General features: G+C 44.4%; 1 protein-coding gene across 3 annotated transcripts in view; it reads left to right on the top strand.

The window, feature by feature from the left end:
- BAHD1 (bromo adjacent homology domain containing 1) overlaps positions 1-23,182 on the top strand; it is a 180,078-nt gene that overhangs the window by 58,395 nt on the left and 98,501 nt on the right. For 2 of the 3 annotated variants that reach the window (XM_063440346.1, XM_063440345.1), the window contains exon 1: positions 2,619-2,738. The exons of the other annotated variant lie outside the window; for it this stretch is intronic. The gene's annotated coding sequence lies outside the window, so the exon portion shown is untranslated. Of the gene's footprint in view, positions 1-2,618; positions 2,739-23,182 lie in introns of those variants that run through there. 3 annotated transcript variants of the gene reach the window in all.

Raw genomic sequence — 23,182 nt, 5'->3', positions numbered from 1 at the left:
ATATGGTGGGTGGGTGTCATGGTGACAGGGGGGGTGTATATTTATTCTGTGACAGGGGGGTGTATATATATTACTATATGGTGGGTGGGTGTCATGGTGACAGGGGGGGTGTATATATTTATTCTGTGACAGGGGGGTGTATATATATTACTATATGGTGGGTGGGTGTCATGGTGACAGGGGGGGTGTATATATTTATTCTGTGACAGGGGGGTGTATATATATTACTATATGGTGGGTGGGTGTCATGGTGACAGGGGGGTGTATATATTTATTCTGTGACAGGGGGGTGTATATATATATTACTATATGGTGGGTGGGTGTCATGGTGACAGGGGGGGGGTGTATATATTTATTTTGTGACAGGGGGGTGTATATATTTATTCTGTGACAGGGGGGTGTATATATATTACTATATGGTGGGTGGGTGTCATGGTGACAGGGGGGGTGTATATATTTATTCTGTGACAGGGGGGTGTATATATATTACTATATGGTGGGTGGGTGTCATGGTGACGGGGGGGGTGTATATATTTATTCTGTGACAGGGGGGTGTATATATATTACTATATGGTGGGTGGGTGTCATGGTGACAGGGGGGGTGTATATATTTATTCTGTGACAGGGGGGTGTATATATATTACTATATGGTGGGTGGGTGTCATGGTGACGGGGGGGGGTGTATATATTTATTCTGTGACAGGGGGGTGTATATATATTACTATATGGTGGGTGGGTGTCATGGTGACAGGGGGGGTGTATATATTTATTCTGTGACAGGGGGGTGTATATATATTACTATATGGTGGGTGGGTGTCATGGTGACAGGGGGGTGTATATATTTATTCTGTGACAGGGGGGTGTATATATATATTACTATATGGTGGGTGGGTGTCATGGTGACAGGGGGGGGTGTATATATTTATTTTGTGACAGGGGGGTGTATATATTTATTCTGTGACAGGGGGGTGTATATATATTACTATATGGAGGGTGGGTGGGTGTCATGGTGACAGGGGGGGGGGTGTATATTTATTCTGTGACAGGGGGTGTATATATATTACTATATGGTGGGTGGGTGGGTGTCATGGTGACAGGGGGGGGGTGTATATTTATTCTGTGACAGGGGGTGTATATATATTACTATATGGTGGGTGGGTGGGTGTCATGGTGACAGGGGGGGTGTATATTTATTCTGTGACAGGGGGTGTATATATATTACTATATGGTGGGTGGGTGGGTGTCATGGTGACAGGGGGGGTGTATATATTTATTCTGTGACAGGGGGGTGTATATATATTACTATATGGTGGGTGGGTGTCATGGTGACGGGGGGGGTGTATATATTTATTCTGTGACAGGGGGGTGTATATATATTACTATATGGTGGGTGGGTGTCATGGTGACAGGGGGGGTGTATATATTTATTCTGTGACAGGGGGGTGTATATATATTACTATATGGTGGGTGGGTGTCATGGTGACGGGGGGGGGTGTATATATTTATTCTGTGACAGGGGGGTGTATATATATTACTATATGGTGGGTGGGTGTCATGGTGACAGGGGGGGTGTATATATTTATTCTGTGACAGGGGGGTGTATATATATTACTATATGGTGGGTGGGTGTCATGGTGACAGGGGGGTGTATATATTTATTCTGTGACAGGGGGGTGTATATATATATTACTATATGGTGGGTGGGTGTCATGGTGACAGGGGGGGGGTGTATATATTTATTTTGTGACAGGGGGGTGTATATATTTATTCTGTGACAGGGGGGTGTATATATATTACTATATGGAGGGTGGGTGGGTGTCATGGTGACAGGGGGGGGGTGTATATATTTATTTTGTGACAGGGGGGTGTATATATTTATTCTGTGACAGGGGGGTGTATATATATTACTATATGGAGGGTGGGTGGGTGTCATGGTGACAGGGGGGGGGGTGTATATTTATTCTGTGACAGGGGGTGTATATATATTACTATATGGTGGGTGGGTGGGTGTCATGGTGACAGGGGGGGGGTGTATATTTATTCTGTGACAGGGGGTGTATATATATTACTATATGGTGGGTGGGTGGGTGTCATGGTGACAGGGGGGGGGGTGTATATTTATTCTGTGACAGGGGGTGTATATATATTACTATATGGTGGGTGGGTGGGTGTCATGGTGACAGGGGGGGGGTGTATATTTATTCTGTGACAGGGGGTGTATATATATTACTATATGGTGGGTGGGTGGGTGTCATGGTGACAGGAGGGGGCGTGGCCACGTCACACAGCTGGAGCCCCACGGTTGAGGCTGCTCTCAGGTACCCGGCTGTGACCCCTGTGGCCCCTGATATCCATCCCTGGGGTGTGTGAGCAGAGCCGCGGCCCCGTTTCTGATTGGCTGACACTAACCTGCTCCTGACAACCGTCCTCCATTCCTATTGGTCCGTCTGTGCCTGCGTTCCCTGATTGGCTGCTCACACTGCCGGGCTCTCTGATTGGTCAATCACTCCGCCGAGCCCTCATGCCATTGGTTAACGCGGGATCTGCTCGGGGCTGTGATTGGCCAGCGCCGTACGAGCGTAGCCATTGGTTGCGGGGGGCGTAGCAGGAAGACAGTAATAGCGAACTGCGGCGTAGCGGATCCCGGGGCCCCTTCCCGCCCTGCACCGCGACCCCCGAGCACCCAGGGGCCCCTGACAGCCCGCCCCCCCCCACCGGAAGACAGCCCGGAGACACAGGTAACAGAAACACCGGGAGAGCCGGGGCGGGAAACCATGGCAACGGCAAGAGGGGGGGCAACACCCCCAGTGTCATTCCATGACATGAACCCCGATATTATACCCCGATATACACCCTGACACCCCGATATACACCCTCATACCCCGATATACACCCTCATACCCCGATATACACCCTGAGAGCCCGATATACACCCTGACACCCCGATATACACCCTGACACCCCGATATACACCCTGACACCCCGATATACACCCTGACACCCCGATATACACCCTGACACCCCGATATACACCCTGACACCCCGATATACACCCTCATACCCCGATATACACCCTGACACCCCGATATACACCCTCATACCCCGATATACACCCTGAGAGCCCGATATACACCCTGAGAGCCCGATATACACCCTGAGAGCCCGATATACACCCTGAGAGCCCGATATACACCCTGACAGCCCGATATACACCCTCATACCCCGATATACACCCTCATACCCCGATATACACCCTCATACCCCGATATACACCCTCATACCCCGATATACACCCTCATACCCCGATATACACCCTCATACCCCGATATACACCCTCATACCCCGATATACACCCTGACAGCCCGATATACACACCCTGACAGCCCGATATACACACCCTGACAGCCCGATATACACACCCTGACAGCCCGATATACACACCCTGACAGCCCGATATACACACCCTGACAGCCCGATATACACACCCTGACAGCCCGATATACACACCCTGACAGCCCGATATACACACCCTGACAGCCCGATATACACACCCTGACAGCCCGATATACACACCCTGACAGCCCGATATACACACCCTGACAGCCCGATATACACACCCTGACAGCCCGAGATATATATATATATACACCCTGATACCCCGATATTATACACCCTGACACCCCGATATTATACACCCTGACACCCCGATATTATACACCCTGACACCCCGATATTATACACCCCGATATTATACACCCTGACACCCCGATATTATACACCCTGACACCCCGGTATTGTACCCATATACCCTGATACCCCTATCTGATTCCCCAATATATACCCTGATATATATAGATCAAAAAAGCATTTACCGGCACTCTTGGGATAAATTCATCCACTTATATTCATCCAGTTATATATATATATATATATATATATATATATATATATATATATATATACGCGCAAATACCCCAATATATACCTCACACACACCCCCAGAGTCATAAATATATATATATATATACACACACACACACACACTCTGATATCCCTGTATTATACCCTGATACCCCAATATGTACCACACATACACCCCCAGTGTCTTTCCCTGACATGCACCCTGATACATATACCTTAATACCCCAATATATACTTGAACTAAACCACGATATATACCTCACATGCACCCCGATATATACATGCATACACTGATTCCCTGATATATACCTGACATGCACCCCAATACATATATACACTGATACCCCGATATATACCTTGATAACCCAATATATCTGACATGAACCCCGATATATACCTCACAGACTGCCCCATGATCATACCCCGACATGCACCCAGATATATATATACCCTGATACCCCCAAATATACCTCACATACATCCCAGGGTCATACCCTAACATGTACCCCAATATTATACCCTGATACCCCATTATATACCTCACAGACACCCCCAGGCTCATACCCTGACATGCCCCCCGATATACCCTGATACCTCACAGACACTCCCAGGATCATACCCTGACATGCACCCCGATATTATAACCTGATACCCCAATATATACCTCACAGACACCCCCAGGGTCATACCCTGACATGCACCCTGATAAAATACATTGATATCCTGATATTATACCCTGATACCCTGATATATACCTCACAGACACCCCCAGGGTCATAACAGGACATGTATCCCGATAGATAAACACTATTAAGACTATGTCCTCTGGTTGTGGTAGTTTTTCTTATTTTAAATATAGTCTCCTCCTTTACTGTGTTGATTCCCTTTAAGTATTTAAATGTTTCTGTCATATCCCCCCTGTCTCGTCTTTCGTCCAAGCTATACATGTTAAGATCCTTTAACCTTTACTTACCAGGAACGGTTAAAGGATCTTAACATGCATAGCTTGGACGAAAGACGAGACAGGGGGGATATGACAGAAACATTTAAATACTTGAAGGGAATCAACACAGTAAAGGAGGAGACTATATTTAAAAGAATGAAAAACTACCACAAAAGGAGGACATGGTCTTAAATTAGAGGGACAAAGGTTTAAAAATAATATCAGGAAGTATTACTTTACTGAGAGGGTAGTGGATGCATGGAATAGCCTTCCAGCTAAAGTGGTAGAGGTTAACACAGTAAAGGAGTTTAAGCATGCGTGGGATAGGCATAAGGCTATCCTAACTATAAGATAAGGCCAGGGACTAATGAAAGTATTTAGAAAATTGTGCAGACTAGATGGGCCGAATGGTTTTTATCTGCCGTCACATTCTATGTTGTCTGATACCCCGATATTATACCCTGATATCCCAATATATAACTCACAGACATCCCCAGGGTCATGCCCTGACATGTACCCCGATATTATACACTGGTACTCCAAATTGTACCTCCCCATAATCCCGACACCCCATCACACCTTCCCATAATCCCACCACCGACATCCCATCACACCTTCCCATAATCCCACCACTGACACCCCATCACACCTTCCCATAATCCCACCACCGACACCCCATCACTCCTTCCCATAATCCCACCACCGACACCTCATCACACCTTCCCATATACCCGACACCCCATCACACCTTCCCATAATCCTACCACCGACACCCCATCACACCTTCCCATAATCCCACCACCGACACCCCATCACACCTTCCCATAATCCCACCACCGACACCCCATCACACCTTCCCATAATCCCACCACCGACACCCCATCACACCTTCCCATAATCCCACCACCGACATCCCATCACACCTTCCTATAATCCCACCACCGACATCCCATCACACCTTCCCATAATCCCACCACCGACATCCCATCACACCTTCCCATAATCCCACCACCGACACCCCATCACACCTTCCCATAATCCCACCACCGACACCCCATCACACCTTCCCATAATCCCACCACCGACACCCCATCACACCTTCCCATAATCCCACCACCGACACCCCATCACACCTTCCCATAATCCCACCACCGACACCCCATCACACCTTCCCATAATCCCACCACCGACACCCCATCACACCTTCCCATAATCCCACCACTGTCACCCCATCACACCTTCCCATAATCCCACCACCGACACCCCATCACACCTTCCCATAATCCCACCACCGACACCCCATCACACCTTCCCATAATCCCACCACCACACCCCATCACACCTTCCCACAATCCCACCACCGACACCCCATCACACCTTCCCACAATCCCACCACCGACACCCCATCACACCTTCCCACAATCCCACCACCGACACCCCATCACACCTTCCCACAATCCCAACACCGACACCCCATCACACCTTCCCATAATCCCACCACCAACACCCCATAATCCCACCACCGACACCCCATCACACCTTCCCATAACCCCCCACTGACACCCTGTGGCGGAACCAACCTTGCCACTGGAGGAGCCTGGTTGCCCACCTCTTGCCGCTGGACTATGGCCCTGCATTAAAACACTGTAATTTTCTGTCTTTTTACTAACATGTGGCTAATGGAGTTTTGCCTCTGTCCTTGGAGATAATTGGATTACTTCCCAATTATCTCCAGGGCAGAGAGGAGGGATTGCAATGCATTGTGGGATCTGTTTAAATGTGTAAGCTTGTGATTGGTCCTTTTACCCTTTGTGTCCCAGTTTCCCATCTGGTCCCCTAGGGGACTGTCCACCAGGTGGGAGACCTGCATAAAAGCCGGGCAGGTAGCCCCAGTAAATCAGTTCTGCTTGGTCCTCAAACTAAGTGTCGTCTCGTTCTTGGGGGGAATTGGATTGTATGCTGTTACAGTGCGACTGCCAGGAGTGTAAACTGTTCGTAAGGTTTTTCCTGTTCGGCTGTTTAACAGCATTCGTGTGTTTCCTGTTCGTGAGTTGGATGATTTGTATGGTTCCAGTTCGGGAGTTGGAGAATTCGTGTGTTTTGCAGTAATATCGCCTAAACGTTTTTTAACCTCTTGTGTGCAAAACGGTCCGTTACACACCCTAACACACCTTACCATAATCATTCCCATAATCCCACCACCGATACCCTACCATAATCCCACCACCGATACCCCATCACACCTTCCCATAATCCCCCACAGACATCCCATCACACCTTCCCATAATCCCCCACAGACATCCCATCACACCTTCCCATAATCCCCCACAGACATCCCATCACACCTTCCCATAATCCCCCACAGACATCCCATCACACCTTCCCATAATCTCCCACAGACATCCCATAATCCCCCACAGACATCCCATCACACCTTCCCATAATCCCCCACAGACATCCCATCACACCTTCCCATAATCCCCCACAGACATCCCATCACACCTTCCCATAATCCCCCACAGACATCCCATCACACCTTCCCATAATCCCCCACAGACATCCCATCACACCTTCCCATAATCCCCCACAGACATCCCATCACACCTTCCCATAATCCCCCACAGACATCCCATCACACCTTCCCATAATCCCCCACAGACATCCCATCACACCTTCCCATAATCCCCCACAGACATCCCATCACACCTTCCCATAATCCCCCACAGACATCCCATCACACCTTCCCATAATCCCCCACAGACATCCCATCACACCTTCCCATAATCCCACCACCGACACCCCATCACTCCTTCCCATAATCCCACCACCGACACCTCATCACACCTTCCCATATACCCGACACCCCATCACACCTTCCCATAATCCTACCACCGACACCCCATCACACCTTCCCATAATCCCACCACCGACACCCCATCACACCTTCCCATAATCCCACCACCGACACCCCATCACACCTTCCCATAATCCCACCACCGACACCCCATCACACCTTCCCATAATCCCACCACCGACATCCCATCACACCTTCCTATAATCCCACCACCGACATCCCATCACACCTTCCCATAATCCCACCACCGACATCCCATCACACCTTCCCATAATCCCACCACCGACACCCCATCACACCTTCCCATAATCCCACCACCGACACCCTATCACACCTTCCCATAATCCCACCACCGACACCCCATCACACCTTCCCATAATCCCACCACCGACACCCCATCACACCTTCCCATAATCCCACCACCGACACCCCATCACACCTTCCCATAATCCCACCACCGTCACCCCATCACACCTTCCCATAATCCCACCACCGACACCCCATCACACCTTCCCATAATCCCACCACCGACACCCCATCACACCTTCCCATAATCCCACCACCACACCCCATCACACCTTCCCATAATCCCACCACCGACACCCCATCACACCTTCCCACAATCCCACCACCGACACCCCATCACACCTTCCCACAATCCCAACACCGACACCCCATCACACCTTCCCATAATCCCACCACCAACACCCCATAATCCCACCACCGACACCCCATCACACCTTCCCATAACCCCCCACTGACACCCTGTGGCGGAACCAACCTTGCCACTGGAGGAGCCTGGTTGCCCACCTCTTGCCGCTGGACTATGGCCCTGCATTAAAACACTGTAATTTTCTGTCTTTTTACTAACATGTGGCTAATGGAGTTTTGCCTCTGTCCTTGGAGATAATTGGATTACTTCCCAATTATCTCCAGGGCAGAGAGGAGGGATTGCAATGCATTGTGGGATCTGTTTAAATGTGTAAGCTTGTGATTGGTCCTTTTACCCTTTGTGTCCCAGTTTCCCATCTGGTCCCCTAGGGGACTGTCCACCAGGTGGGAGACCTGCATAAAAGCCGGGCAGGTAGCCCCAGTAAATCAGTTCTGCTTGGTCCTCAAACTAAGTGTCGTCTCGTTCTTGGGGGGAATTGGATTGTATGCTGTTACAGTGCGACTGCCAGGAGTGTAAACTGTTCGTAAGGTTTTTCCTGTTCGGCTGTTTAACAGCATTCGTGTGTTTCCTGTTCGTGAGTTGGATGATTTGTATGGTTCCAGTTCGGGAGTTGGAGAATTCGTGTGTTTTGCAGTAATATCGCCTAAACGTTTTTTAACCTCTTGTGTGCAAAACGGTCCGTTACACACCCTAACACACCTTACCATAATCATTCCCATAATCCCACCACCGATACCCTACCATAATCCCACCACCGATACCCCATCACACCTTCCCATAATCCCCCACAGACATCCCATCACACCTTCCCATAATCCCCCACAGACATCCCATCACACCTTCCCATAATCCCCCACAGACATCCCATCACACCTTCCCATAATCCCCCACAGACATCCCATCACACCTTCCCATAATCCCCCACAGACATCCCATCACACCTTCCCATAATCCCCCACAGACATCCCATCACACCTTCCCATAATCCCCCACAGACATCCCATCACACCTTCCCATAATCCCCCACAGACATCCCATCACACCTTCCCATAATCCCCCACAGACATCCCATCACACCTTCCCATAATCCCCCACAGACATCCCATCACACCTTCCCATAATCCCCCACAGACATCCCATCACACCTTCCCATAATCCCCCACAGACATCCCATCACACCTTCCCATAATCCCCCACAGACATCCCATCACACCTTCCCATAATCCCCCACAGACATCCCATCACACCTTCCCATAATCCCCCACAGACATCCCATCACACCTTCCCATAATCCCCCACAGACATCCCATCACACCTTCCCATAATCCCCCACAGACATCCCATCACACCTTCCCATAATGCCCCACCGACACCTCATCACACCTTCCCATAATCATTCCCATAATCCCATCATATGTTCCCATAATCCCACCGACATCCCATCACACCTTCCTATAATCCACCGACATCCCATCACACCTTCCTATAATCCACCGACACCCCATCACACCTTCCCATAATCATTCCCGACACCCCATCACACCTTCCCGTAATCCCCCTCCCGACACCCTGTCACACCTTCCCATAATCAGGACATGGGAAAGGGTAATAGAGCGTGGTAGGCAGAGTATGGGGTGCATGAGGGATGGAGAACCAGAAGGTGCGATTATAGTGCCTGAGGGATGGAGAACCAGGAGGTGCGATCATAGTGCATGAGGGATAGAGAACCAGGAGGTGCGATCATAGTGCATGAGGGATGGAGAACCAGGAGATGCGATCATAGTGCCTGAGGGATGGAGAACCAGGAGGTGCGATCATAGTGCCTGAGGGATGGAGAACCAGGCGGTGCGATCATAGTGCCTGAGGGATGGAGAACCAGGAGGTGCGATCATAGTGCCTGAGGGATGGAGAACCAGGAGGTGCGATCATAGTGCCTGAGGGATGGAGAACCAGGAGGTGCGATCATAGTGCCTGAGGGATGGAGAACCAGGAGGTGCGATCGTAGTGCCTGAGGGATGGAGAACCAGGAGGTGCGAGCGTAGTGCCTGAGGGATGGAGAACCAGGAGGTGCGAGCGTAGTGCCTGAGGGATGGAGAACCAGGAGGTGCGAGCGTAGTGCCTGAGGGATGGAGAACCAGGAGGTGCGAGCGTAGTGCCTGAGGGATGGAGAACCAGGAGGTGCGAGCGTAGTGCCTGAGGGATGGAGAACCAGGAGGTGCGAGCGTAGTGCCTGAGGGATGGAGAACCAGGAGGTGCGAGCGTAGTGCCTGAGGGATGGAGAACCAGGAGGTGCGAGCGTAGTGCCTGAGGGATGGAGAACCAGGAGGTGCGAGCGTAGTGCCTGAGGGATGGAGAACCAGGAGGTGCGAGCGTAGTGCCTGAGGGATGGAGAACCAGGAGGTGCGAGCGTAGTGCCTGAGGGATGGAGAACCAGGAGGTGCGAGCGTAGTGCCTGAGGGATGGAGAACCAGGAGGTGCGAGCGTAGTGCCTGAGGGATGGAGAACCAGGAGGTGCGAGCGTAGTGCCTGAGGGATGGAGAACCAGGAGGTGCGAGCGTAGTGCCTGAGGGATGGAGAACCAGGAGGTGCGAGCGTAGTGCCTGAGGGATGGAGAACCAGGAGGTGCGAGCGTAGTGCCTGAGGGATGGAGAACCAGGAGGTGCGAGGGTAGTGCCTGAGGGATGGAGAACCAGGAGGTGCGAGGGTAGTGCCTGAGGGATGGAGAACCAGGAGGTGCGAGGGTAGTGCCTGAGGGATGGAGAACCAGGAGGTGCGAGGGTAGTGCCTGAGGGATGGAGAACCAGGAGGTGCGAGGGTAGTGCCTGAGGGATGGAGAACCAGGAGGTGCGAGGGTAGTGCCTGAGGGATGGAGAACCAGGAGGTGCGAGGGTAGTGCCTGAGGGATGGAGAACCAGGAGGTGCGAGGGTAGTGCCTGAGGGATGGAGAACCAGGAGGTGCGAGGGTAGTGCCTGAGGGATGGAGAACCAGGAGGTGCGAGGGTAGTGCCTGAGGGATGGAGAACCAGGAGGTGCGAGGGAAGTGCCTGAGGGATGGAGAACCAGGAGGTGCGAGCGTAGTGCCTGAGGGATGGAGAACCAGGAGGTGCGAGCGTAGTGCCTGAGGGATGGAGAACCAGGAGGTGCGAGCGTAGTGCCTGAGGGATGGAGAACCAGGAGGTGCGAGCGTAGTGCCTGAGGGATGGAGAACCAGGAGGTGCGAGCGTAGTGCCTGAGGGATGGAGAACCAGGAGGTGCGAGCGTAGTGCCTGAGGGATGGAGAACCAGGAGGTGCGAGCGTAGTGCCTGAGGGATGGAGAACCAGTCATTTCTTGCCAGGGTTTGGGATTATTTTTCCTCAGGGCAGAGGGAAGGAGGGGTGTGGTCTGAGAGAGCATGGCCTTTTTACCCCAGGGCAGGGAGTTTTAGACATTGTACCCAGTGGCAGCAAAGCATGACAGTATTTGTGTGAGACGCAGAACAGTCCCAGTTCTGTAGAAGTTGCTGCTATGAGCTTGCGCAGTATGGTGTCCCTAGTTATGAAATAAAACGGCTGGAGGTCTAAATCCATCAGTACTTGTTTAGAACCAAATATTATTATAATGTTTTGCATATCAGTAACAATATTACAATAGGTGAGATTCTAACTGACCAAGGTTTTTTTTTAATAAAATATTTAATGTTTTGTTGCCCTTTTAATGCATGGCAGTATGCTCTGACCGGCTTAAAAATTGTATCTTCTTTAAAGATTTTATTGATTTGAAATCACTGTTTTTATCTCTGTAAGAGTGGCTTATCGCTCTTGTGAAATGGAATACATATATATTGACCTATATCATTGTTGTGCATTTTTTTTATTGTATTTTTTTTAAACTTTTTGCTTTTCAATACAAAGTTCAATGGGATTATTAAAATGATACTAATGGCTTCAAAACAACTTTAATTTAACCCCTTAAGGACCAGACTTTTTTTGCGATGTTGTACATTTGCGACCAGGCATCTTTTTGACACTTTTGTGGTGGTTGTGTTTAGCTGTAATTTTCCGCTCTCTCATTTACTGTTCCCATACAAATTATATATTGTTTTTTTCAGGACAAAAGGGGCTTTCTTTACATACCATTATTTATATAATCTCATGTAATTTAATTTTTAAAAAAATGAAAAAATATGATGAAAAATTGAAAAAAATACATGTTTTTTTTACTTTTATGTAAAAAATCTTTTACTCATCTACAAAAGCGAATGAAAAAAAACTGCTAAATAGATTCAAAATTTTGTCCTGAGTTTAAAAATACCCAGTGTTTACATGCTTTTTGCTATTTTTTTGCATGTTATAGGGCTATAGGTACAAGTAGGATATTGCGGTTTCAAAACCTATATTTTTAAAATGTATCAATAGTGACATTGTAACACTATTATCTGTCATAAATCGCTAAATAACACCCCACATGTGTATATATATTTTTTAAAGTAGACAACCCAGGGTATTCAATATGGGGTATCTCCAGACTTTTTTAGTAGCCACTTAGTCGCAAACACTGGCCAAAGTTAGCGTTCATATTTGTTTGTGTGTGAAAAAAGTAAAAAACTAAATTGAACGCTAATTTTGGCCAGTGTTTGTGACTAAGTGGTTACTAAAAAAGACTGGACATACCCCATTTGCAATACCTTGGGTTGTCTACTTTTGCAAATGGTATGCCATCATGGGGGTAATTCTCATTCCTGGGCTACCATACGCTCTCAAAGGCAACGTAACCAACCTGGCCATTTTCAATGTAAAAATATGACCCATATATTTGACCCTGTAACTTTCAAAAACGCTATAAAACCTGTACATGGGAGGTACTGTTATACCCAGAGACTTTGCTGAACACAAATATTAGTGTTTCAAAACTGGAAAATGTATCACAACAATTATATCATCAGTAAAAGTGCTGTTTGTGTGTGAAAAATGCAAAAAAAGTCACTTTCACTGACAATATCATCGCTGTGATATGTTTTACTGTTTTGAAACACTAATATTTGTGTTCAGCGAAGTCTCCCGAGTAAAACAGTACCCCCCATGTACAGATTTTAGGGTGTCGTAGAACGTTACAGGGTAAAATACAGTGATAGCAAATTAAATTCTCTGGACTTTCGGCCTGGGTTGGCAGGCAGGTCCCTTAAATTGCAATCAATAAAATAACTTAATTATGTAAAAATATTACATAAATACGCACGTAGAATTTAAATATATATGCATATTTATATATTTGAAGTCTACGTGTATATTTATATAATTATTTATGTAATTTTGTATATGGACATATGAATAGTTCGTATTCTTTTTATTTATTTATTTATATATACATAGATATATATACAATTTCATTCTAATTGTATTTTGATATAAATATATATTAATATCAAAATACAGTTAGAATAAAATTTCGTATAGATATATAATTTTTTTTACAATTTTTATTATTATTTTTAATTTTTTTAGTTTAATTTAAATTACTTATTATTTGTAGTTTATAATAATATATATATATAGTTATTATATATATTATATATATACACGTGTGTAATTCAATTATAAGTGTATTTTTATATTAATATATGTACATATTAATATAAAAATACACTTAGTATGACATTATATATATATGATATTTAGACGTATATATATATATATAATATACGTCTATATATCATATATATATATATACACATATATAATTATTATTTTTATTTATTAACTTTAAACTTTATTTTTTTTATGATTTTACACTAAGCAGGGAGACTGCCTGTCAGCACAGACAGTCCCCCTGCAGGCAGAGACTAGGACACCTATTGTGACCATGTGGTCGCCCTGTTGGGCGATCACATGGCCACAGGGGTCCTAATCCGCCATGGGGAGACTGTCTGGGCTGCAGGCAGTCTCCCCACACCGGGAGCACCGCCGATCGCCGCCGGGGGAACGACGGCGATCGGGTAAGTACATTGGACCGTTAGGACGGTTCAGGACCGTCCTCGGTCGGCAATGCAAAAATGCCGATGACGGTCCTGAACCGTCCTCGGTCCTTAAGGGGTTAATGAAGCAGTTTTTGTGTATATATTATGCTCCTGCAGTCTCACTGCTCAATTATCTGCCATTTAGGAGCTAAATCACGTTTGTTTCGGTTTGTGCAGCCCTAGCCACACCTCTCCTGGCTGTGACTGACACATTGTACATGAAAAATAGGGTTTCATTTTTAACCAGGTGTTAACTTGCTTGAGAAGTTTGTATCTCCTGTTCTGTAAATTGAACTTTATTCACACACAGGAGGCTCTTTTGGGTTTTAAAAGGCTATTATCAGAGCAGCATACAGGAAATTCTAAATTAAACAGAATTTGCAATACAGGAAGTGTACACATTAGCTGACTACTTACAGGAAGTGTTTAGTTTAGGAAGGCTGTGTAAGTCACATGCAAGGAGGTGTGGCTAGGGCTTCATAAACAAAGTGATTTAACTCCTAAATGGCATGTGCATTAGGTCTCCCCGGGCCACGCATGCTCAATAGGTCTCCCCTGCCAGATGGGGGAGGAGCGTGGGCAGACCCTGACCCAGCGCCGAGGTTGGATTAACCCTGCAATGTAAACATAGCAGTTTCTTTGTATATATAGAACGAAAAAAAACCGGTGTATCCACAGTAACAGTAAGGTGAAAGTGAGCTCTTACACTTAAGTGAAGGGATCCCTTAACCTTCACAACATAGAACATGCAAACAGAAATATAAGTGGAGCTTCAATTTACCTTTCAGATAATGGTGTTATACAATTGGATAGAATGCTATTATAATAATCTGCAAATAATAAACAATAGACAAACAAATCTTAGTGCAGATGGTTTTCACAGAAATATGTGTGAGAAAATAATAGATGGGTAACTCACAAACGTAGAGCCAATAAAACACTTGGCTCTGGTGGAAAGCGCCTCTGGATCTTTAAAGGGAGATCCCACACCTTCTTTCAATCTCCTCCTGGTCTCCTCCACTTTAAACCAAAATAATAGGAATAGAGAAGGGCTGCTCCAAGGAAGGTTTAAACAAAATTTATTTGTATAGGTAAAAAATAATAGTAAATATAAAATGATACAAAGATCAATGAAATTAATATCTATGAGTCCAAAACGCGTTTCGCCAGTAACTGGCTTCCTCAGTTGGTCTGGTGTACCTTGTGTCCTCGTGCTCTTTTATATGCGGTTTGATTTCCAAATTACCGGCATCTGTTAAACCGGAAGTTCGTCGTGTGGAACGCATATGGGGTCTGTTGGAACGCACGTTCCGTCCTACGTGCGTGCGTCCATCACGTGATGCGGAAGTCTTCTTTCGTGGAACGCTAAGCTTGCGTTCCACTATCAGAGATTGCTGAGATCGGCTGTTGTACTTCCCTTTTGCTTCGTGGGACGCATGGCATGCGTTCCACCATTGGATATGATGGATACTCGAAAAAAGTTCTCTGATTGCATAGTCCATTGGGTCTCAATGGACCCATATATACACAAAGGATGGGAAAAAGGGATATCATAAAATTATTAAATTGTTAAGAAACATTATATTGTGAAGAATGTTTCATATTGTTACTTTATATATGAACAAAGAATACACATAAGCATGCTGTGGACTGTGAGAACTGTTCATAATAACAAAAGAGTATGTATGGCATACTGTTACAATCACATAAGAGAATTCAGGTAAAAATGGGTAAAGAATCCAAACTGGTAGATTAAAAGTGTTACTATTAAAAAATAAAAAATTAAAAATAATTTTTATTTTTAAATTTTTTTTTTAAAAATTAAGATGTAAAAAAGGAAGGAAAAAATAATTATTTTCTAAAGGATGAGGGATATTTATAAAAAATGGCATAATTCGAAGTCTAAATTTAGACCATGGGGGACCATGGTGTTAAAATTGTAAATAAAAGACATTTCTTCTTTACAAATTTTTTTGATAAAATCTCCACCCCTCCAATTATTTTTAACCCATTTCAGTGCACAAAACATAAGACCTTGTGGGTTTTGGTGGTGGTGGTGCTTAAAATGCTGAGAAACACTATGTGTTTCAACTCCTTTTTTAATATTTCTCACATGTTCGGAGATTCTAACGTGGAGACACCTAATTGTCCTTCCTATGTACATTTTATTACACGGGCAAATTAATAAATAGATAATATTTTTAGAAAAACAGGTTAATAGGTCTTTTATTACGAAATCTTTATTGGTGATTTCATTTATGTTCTTTATATGTCTCTTATTATTTGATGTTTCTCTACATGCAAGGCACGTTCCGCACCCAAAAAAGCCTTTGCTCTTCGTCAAAAAATTGTCGTTCCTATTCTGTTGGTGTTTTAAATTACTATTTACTAAAAAATTCTTGATGTTCTTGCATCCCCTATGTACTATTTTGGGTCTCTCTGGTAGTATTTCTTTAAGAATTGGATCATCTTGCAAAAGATGCCAATACTTGTTAATAGCATATCGCACCTTTTTATTGTTAGCAGAGAAGTTATCAAAAAAATTGGTAAAGAAGAAATGTCTTTTATTTACAATTTTAACACCATGGTCCCCCATGGTCTAAATTTAGACTTCGAATTATGCCATTTTTTATAAATATCCCTCATCCTTTAGAAAATAATTATTTTTTCCTTCCTTTTTTACATCTTAATTTTTAAAAAAAAAATTTAAAAATAAAAATTATTTTTAATTTTTTATTTTTTAATAGTAACACTTTTAATCTACCAGTTTGGATTCTTTACCCATTTTTACCTGAATTCTCTTATGTGATTGTAACAGTATGCCATACATACTCTTTTGTTATTATGAACAGTTCTCACAGTCCACAGCATGCTTATGTGTATTCTTTGTTCATATATAAAGTAACAATATGAAACATTCTTCACAATATAATGTTTCTTAACAATTTAATAATTTTATGATATCCCTTTTTCCCATCCTTTGTGTATATATGGGTCCATTGAGACCCAATGGACTATGCAATCAGAGAACTTTTTTCGAGTATCTATCATATCCAATGGTGGAACGCATGCCATGCGTCCCACGAAGCAAAAGGGAAGTACAACAGCCGATCACAGCAATCTCTGATAGTGGAACGCAAGCTTAGCGTTCCACGAAAGAAGACTTCCGCATCACGTGATGGACGCACGCACGTAGGACGGAACGTGCGTTCCAACAGACCCCATATGCGTTCCACACGACGAACTTCCGGTTTAACAGATGCCGGTAATTTGGAAATCAAACCGCATATAAAAGAGCACGAGGACACAAGGTACACCAGACCAACTGAGGAAGCCAGTTACTGGCGAAACGCGTTTTGGACTCATAGATATTAATTTCATTGATCTTTGTATCATTTTATATTTACTATTATTTTTTACCTATACAAATAAATTTTGTTTAAACCTTCCTTGGAGCAGCCCTTCTCTATTCCTATTATTTTGGTTTAAAGTGGAGGAGACCAGGAGGAGATTGAAAGAAGGTGTGGGATCTCCCTTTAAAGATCCAGAGGCGCTTTCCACCAGAGCCAAGTGTTTTATTGGCTCTACGTTTGTGAGTTACCCATCTATTATTTTCTCACACATATTTCTGTGAAAACCATCTGCACTAAGATTTGTTTGTCTATTGTTTATTATTTGCAGATTATTATAATAGCATTCTATCCAATTGTATAACACCATTATCTGAAAGGTAAATTGAAGCTCCACTTATATTTCTGTTTGCATAGCAGTTTCTTTGTTTACATCTGAAGGGTTAAAACCTGGGGGACCTGGCCCCCAGACCACTTCATTGAGCTGAAGTGATCTGGGTGACTATAGTGTCCCTTTAAGGTAAATTACATCTGATTGAAAGTGAAACCAGTTATTTTCATGCAGGGTGTGTCAATCATAGCCAGGGGAGGTGTGACAAGGGCTGCATGAAGAGAAACAAAGTGATTTAACTCCTAAATGGCAGAGAATTGAGTAGTAAAACCTGAGAGGCATGATCTACACACCAAGACAGCTTCATTAAAGGACCACTCTAGTGCCAGGAAAACATACTCGTTTTCCTGGCACTAGAGTACCCTGAGGCCCCCCGCCGGGCTCTGGAGAGAGGAAGGGGTTAAACTTACCTCTTTTTCCAGCGCCGGGCGGGGAGCTTTCCTCCTCCTCTCCATCTTGATCGCGACGTCATCGACTGAATGCGCATGCGCGGCAGGAGCCGCGCTCGCATTCAGCCGGTCGCATAGGAAAGCATTTACAATGCTTTCCTATGGACGCTTGCGTGCTCTCACTGTGATTTTCACAGTGAGAAGCACGCAAGCGCCTCTAGCGGCTGTCAATGAGACAGCCACTAGAGGATTTGGAGGCTGGATTAACCCTCATTATAAACATAGCAGTTTCTCTGAAACTGCTATGTTTATAAAAAAAAAGGGTTAATCCTAGAGGTACCTGGCACCCAGACCACTTCATTAAGCTGAAGTGGTCTGGGTGCCTAGAGTGGTCCTTTAAGCTAAAGTTGTTTAGGTGACTATAGTGTCCCTTTAAATTGAAATTTACCTGTTGTGCGTGTCTGTGTCACATGCATTATATCACTGAAACAAACCTGGAACTGCAATCCAGAACTCTACCGACTGGGAAGGGATGGTTTAAATTCCCTGTTTATTTAAAGCCTCAGGAACATGTTGCTCTGATGATCTTATCAGGTGTGATGGTGGCTCACAGATTCATTCTCAATCTCCGCTAGCAATCATTATCCTCCAAAAATGACTGGCCATGGCTATGTGAGGTACACATTGCAATCTAGTATCGCAGCATCCATCTTTACAGCAACAAAGATGGACAGCATCCGATATTTATCTGAATATATTATTATATAGAGTTTCCATTTGTAACTTTAAAAGCAAATGTATCGGTTTACAGACGCCTCGGTTACCATAACTTTCGGTTTACAAATGAAAATCCATAAAACAATGTCTCGGTTTACAATTTATTTTTTTTGCAATACAGAGCAAGTTTCCCCAGGATGCATTGCGCCTGGGTGGTTTATAGCTCCTCCCTCATGCATGCTGAAGTCTGTGGGTAGCACGTGGCGTCGAGTGTGGAGGTGTTGGAGCGGCTTTTGCATCGAGTTTTGGAGCCATTCTGGAAATTTATTGCACTTGTTTTGGGACTTTTTGGTGCATTTCTCAAGCTGTGGAAAGTTAGGGAGCTGAGCTTCGTCGTTGGCATGCCTTTTACTGTGTGTTCTGCATTGTGGGTTGGTTTCCATGCCAGATCATTTTGACTATTTTCTGACCTCCGGAACGGATTAATTGGTTTTCAGTGCATTCCTATGGGAAACCATGTTTCGGTTTATGAATTTTTCACAATAAGAAACGTCCAGGAGAACGCATTAAATTCGTAAACCGAGTTACCACTGCATTTTGATTGAGTTATTGTCAGAGTTTTGCTGTTGTCAGAAAGAATGGTAATTTTCCCTAAAACATTATAAAATTCTAAAGTTAATAATTATTGATGGGATTAAATTTAAATTACACCAAGCGCAGTTTGGAAAGGTGTAAAATTTAAAGGCATATAAAGAATTCAGTGTTTGTTTAACGCGTCATTAGGCAGATCTCAAGTTCTTATCCCGTCCTTCACGAATGTTAACACCCATGCATTTATTTCCTGTAATAACGGGGCCCAATCTCAAACAGACTGAGAATACTTGGAGTTGTGGCATTTTCACAAATCTCTATATTTGTCCCCATATCTGGATGCCTCAATTAGATCCAATGACTATATTGAGTACCTATATTAAAATCTATGTACGGCCATCTCTCCGAATAGCCCTCTTTTCTTGGAGCTCCATATTGTTGGTGTGTCTGAGTGTATAACAGAGCTCCACAGCAATAATACTCCCAGTAATGTGTATAACAGAGCTCCACAGCAATAATACTCCGAGTAATGTGTATAACAGAGCTCCACAGCAATAATACTCCCAGTAATGTGTATAACAGAGCTCCACAGCAATAATACTCCCAGTTATGTGTATAACAGAGCTCCACAGCAATAATACTCACAGTTATGTGTATAACAGAGATCCACAGCAATAATACTCCCAGTACTGTGTCTGAGTGTATAACAAAGCTCTACAGAAATAATACTCCCAGTAATATGTCTGCGTGTGTAACAGAGCTCCACAGCAATAATACTCCCAGTAATGTGTCTGGGTGTATAACAGAGCTCCACAGCAATAATACTCCCAGTAATGCGAGTGTACAACAGAGCTCCACAGCAATAATACTCCCAGTAATGTGACTGTATAACAGAGCTCTACAGCAATAATACTCCCAGTAATGTGTATAACAGAGCTCCACAGCAATAATACTCCCAGTAATGTGTCCAAATGTATAACAGAGCCCCACAGCAATAATACTCCCAGTAATGTGAGTGTATAACAGAGCCCCACAGCAATAATACTCTCAGTAATGTGTCTGGGTGTATAACAGAGCTCCCCAGCAATAATACTCCCAGTAATGTGTATAACAGAGCTCCACATCAATAATACTCCCAGTAATGTGAGTGTATGACAGAGCCCCACAGCAATAATACTCCCAGTAATGTGAGTGTATAACAGAGCTCTACAGCAATAATATTCCCAGTAATAAGTCTACGTTCATGACAGAGCTCCACAGCAATAATACTCCCAGTAATGTGTATAACAGAGCTCAACATCAATAATACTCCCAGTAATGTCTGAGTGTATAACAGAGCTCCACAGGAATAATATTCCCAGTAATGTGAGTGTATAACAGAGCTCTACAGCAATAATACTCCCAGTAATATGTCTGCGTGTAAAACAGAGCTCCACAGCAATAATACTCCCAGTAATGTGTCCAAATGTATAACAGAGCCCCACAGCAATAATACTCCCAGTAATGTGAGTGTATAACAGAGCCCCACAGCAATAATACTCCCAGTAATGTGAGTGTATAACAGAGCTCCACAGCAACAATACTCCCAGTAATGTGAGTGTATAACAGAGCTCTACAACAATAATACTCCCAGTAATGTGTCCGAGTGTATAACAGAGCCCCACAGCAATAATACTCCCAGTAATGTGAGTGTATAACAGAGCTCTACAGCAATAATACTCCCAGTAATGTCTACGTGTATGACAGAGCTCCACAGCAATAATACTCCCAGTAATGTGTCCGAGTGTATAACAGAGCTCCCCAGCAATAATACTCCCAGTAATGTGTATAACAGAGATCCACATCAATAATACTCCCAGTAATGTCTGAGTGTATAACAGAGCTCCAAAGCAATAATACTCTCAGTAATGTGTCTGGGTGTATAACAGAGCTCCCCAGCAATAATACTCCCAGTAATGTGTATAACAGAGCTCAACATCAATAATACTCCCAGTAATGTGAGTGTATGACAGAGCCCCACAGCAATAATACTCCCAGTAATGTGAGTGTATAACAGAGCTCTACAGCAATAATATTCCCAGTAATAAGTCTACGTTTATGACAGAGCTCCACAGCAATAATACTCCCAGTAATGCGAGTGTATAACAGAGCCCCACAGCAATAATACTCCCAGTAATGTGAGTGTATAACAGAGCTCTACAGCAATAATATTCCCAGTAATATGTCTGCGTGTATGACAGAGCTCCACAGCAATAATACTCCCAGTAATGTGTATAACAGAGCTCCACAGCAATAATACTCCCAGTAATGTGTATAACAGAGCTCAACATCAATAATACTCCCAGTAATGTGAGTGTATAACAGAGCCCCACAGCAATAATACTCCCAGTAATGTCTGAGTGTATAACAGAGCTCCACAGCAATAATACTCCCAGTAATGTCTGAGTGTATAACAGAGCTCCACAGCAATAATACACCCAGTAGTGTCTGTGTATAACAGAGCTCCACAGTAATAATACTCCCAGTAATGTGTCTGTGTATAACAGAGCTCCACAGCAATATTACTCCCAGTAATGTGTGTGAGTATATTACAGAGCTCCACAGCAATAATACTCCCAGTAATGTGTCTGAATGTATAATAGAGCTCCACAGCAATAATACTCCCAGTAATGTTGGTGTATAACAGTGCTCCACAGCAGTAATACTCCCAGTAATGTGTCTGAATAACAGAGCTCCACAGTAATAATACTCCCAGTAATGTGTCTGAGTGTATAACAGAGCTCCACAGTAATAATACTCCCAGTAATGTATGTGAGTGTATAACAGAGCTCCACAGCAATAATACTCCCAGTAATGTGTCTGAGTGTATAACAGAGCTCCACAGCAATAATACTCCCAGTAATGTGTCTGAGTGTATAACAGAGCTCCACAGCAATAATACTCCCAGTAATGTGTCTGAGTGTATAACAGAGCTCCACAGCAATAATACTCCCAGTAATGTGTCTGAGTGTATAACAGAGCCCCACAGTAACAATACTCCCAGTAATGTGTCTGTGTGTATAACAGAGCCCCACAGTAATAATACTCCCAGTAATGTGTCTGAGTGTATAACAGAGCCCCACAGCAATAATACTCCCAGTAATGTGTCTGAATGTATAACAGAGCTCCACAGTAATAATACTCCCAGTAATGTGTCTTAGTGTATAACAGAGCTCCACAGCAATAATACTCCCAGTAATGTGTCTGAGTGTATAACAGAGCTCCACAGCAATAATACTCCCAGTAATGTGTCTGAGTGTATAACAGAGCCCCACAGTAATAATACTCCCAGTAATGTGTCTGTGTGTATAACAGAGCCC

Source organism: Pelobates fuscus, chromosome 13 (genome assembly GCF_036172605.1).
Source record: "Pelobates fuscus isolate aPelFus1 chromosome 13, aPelFus1.pri, whole genome shotgun sequence".
Classification (NCBI taxonomy): Eukaryota; Metazoa; Chordata; class Amphibia; order Anura; family Pelobatidae; genus Pelobates; species Pelobates fuscus.
The sequence above is the reverse complement of the archived record's forward strand: the minus strand, read 5'-3'. Positions and strand labels throughout refer to the sequence as shown.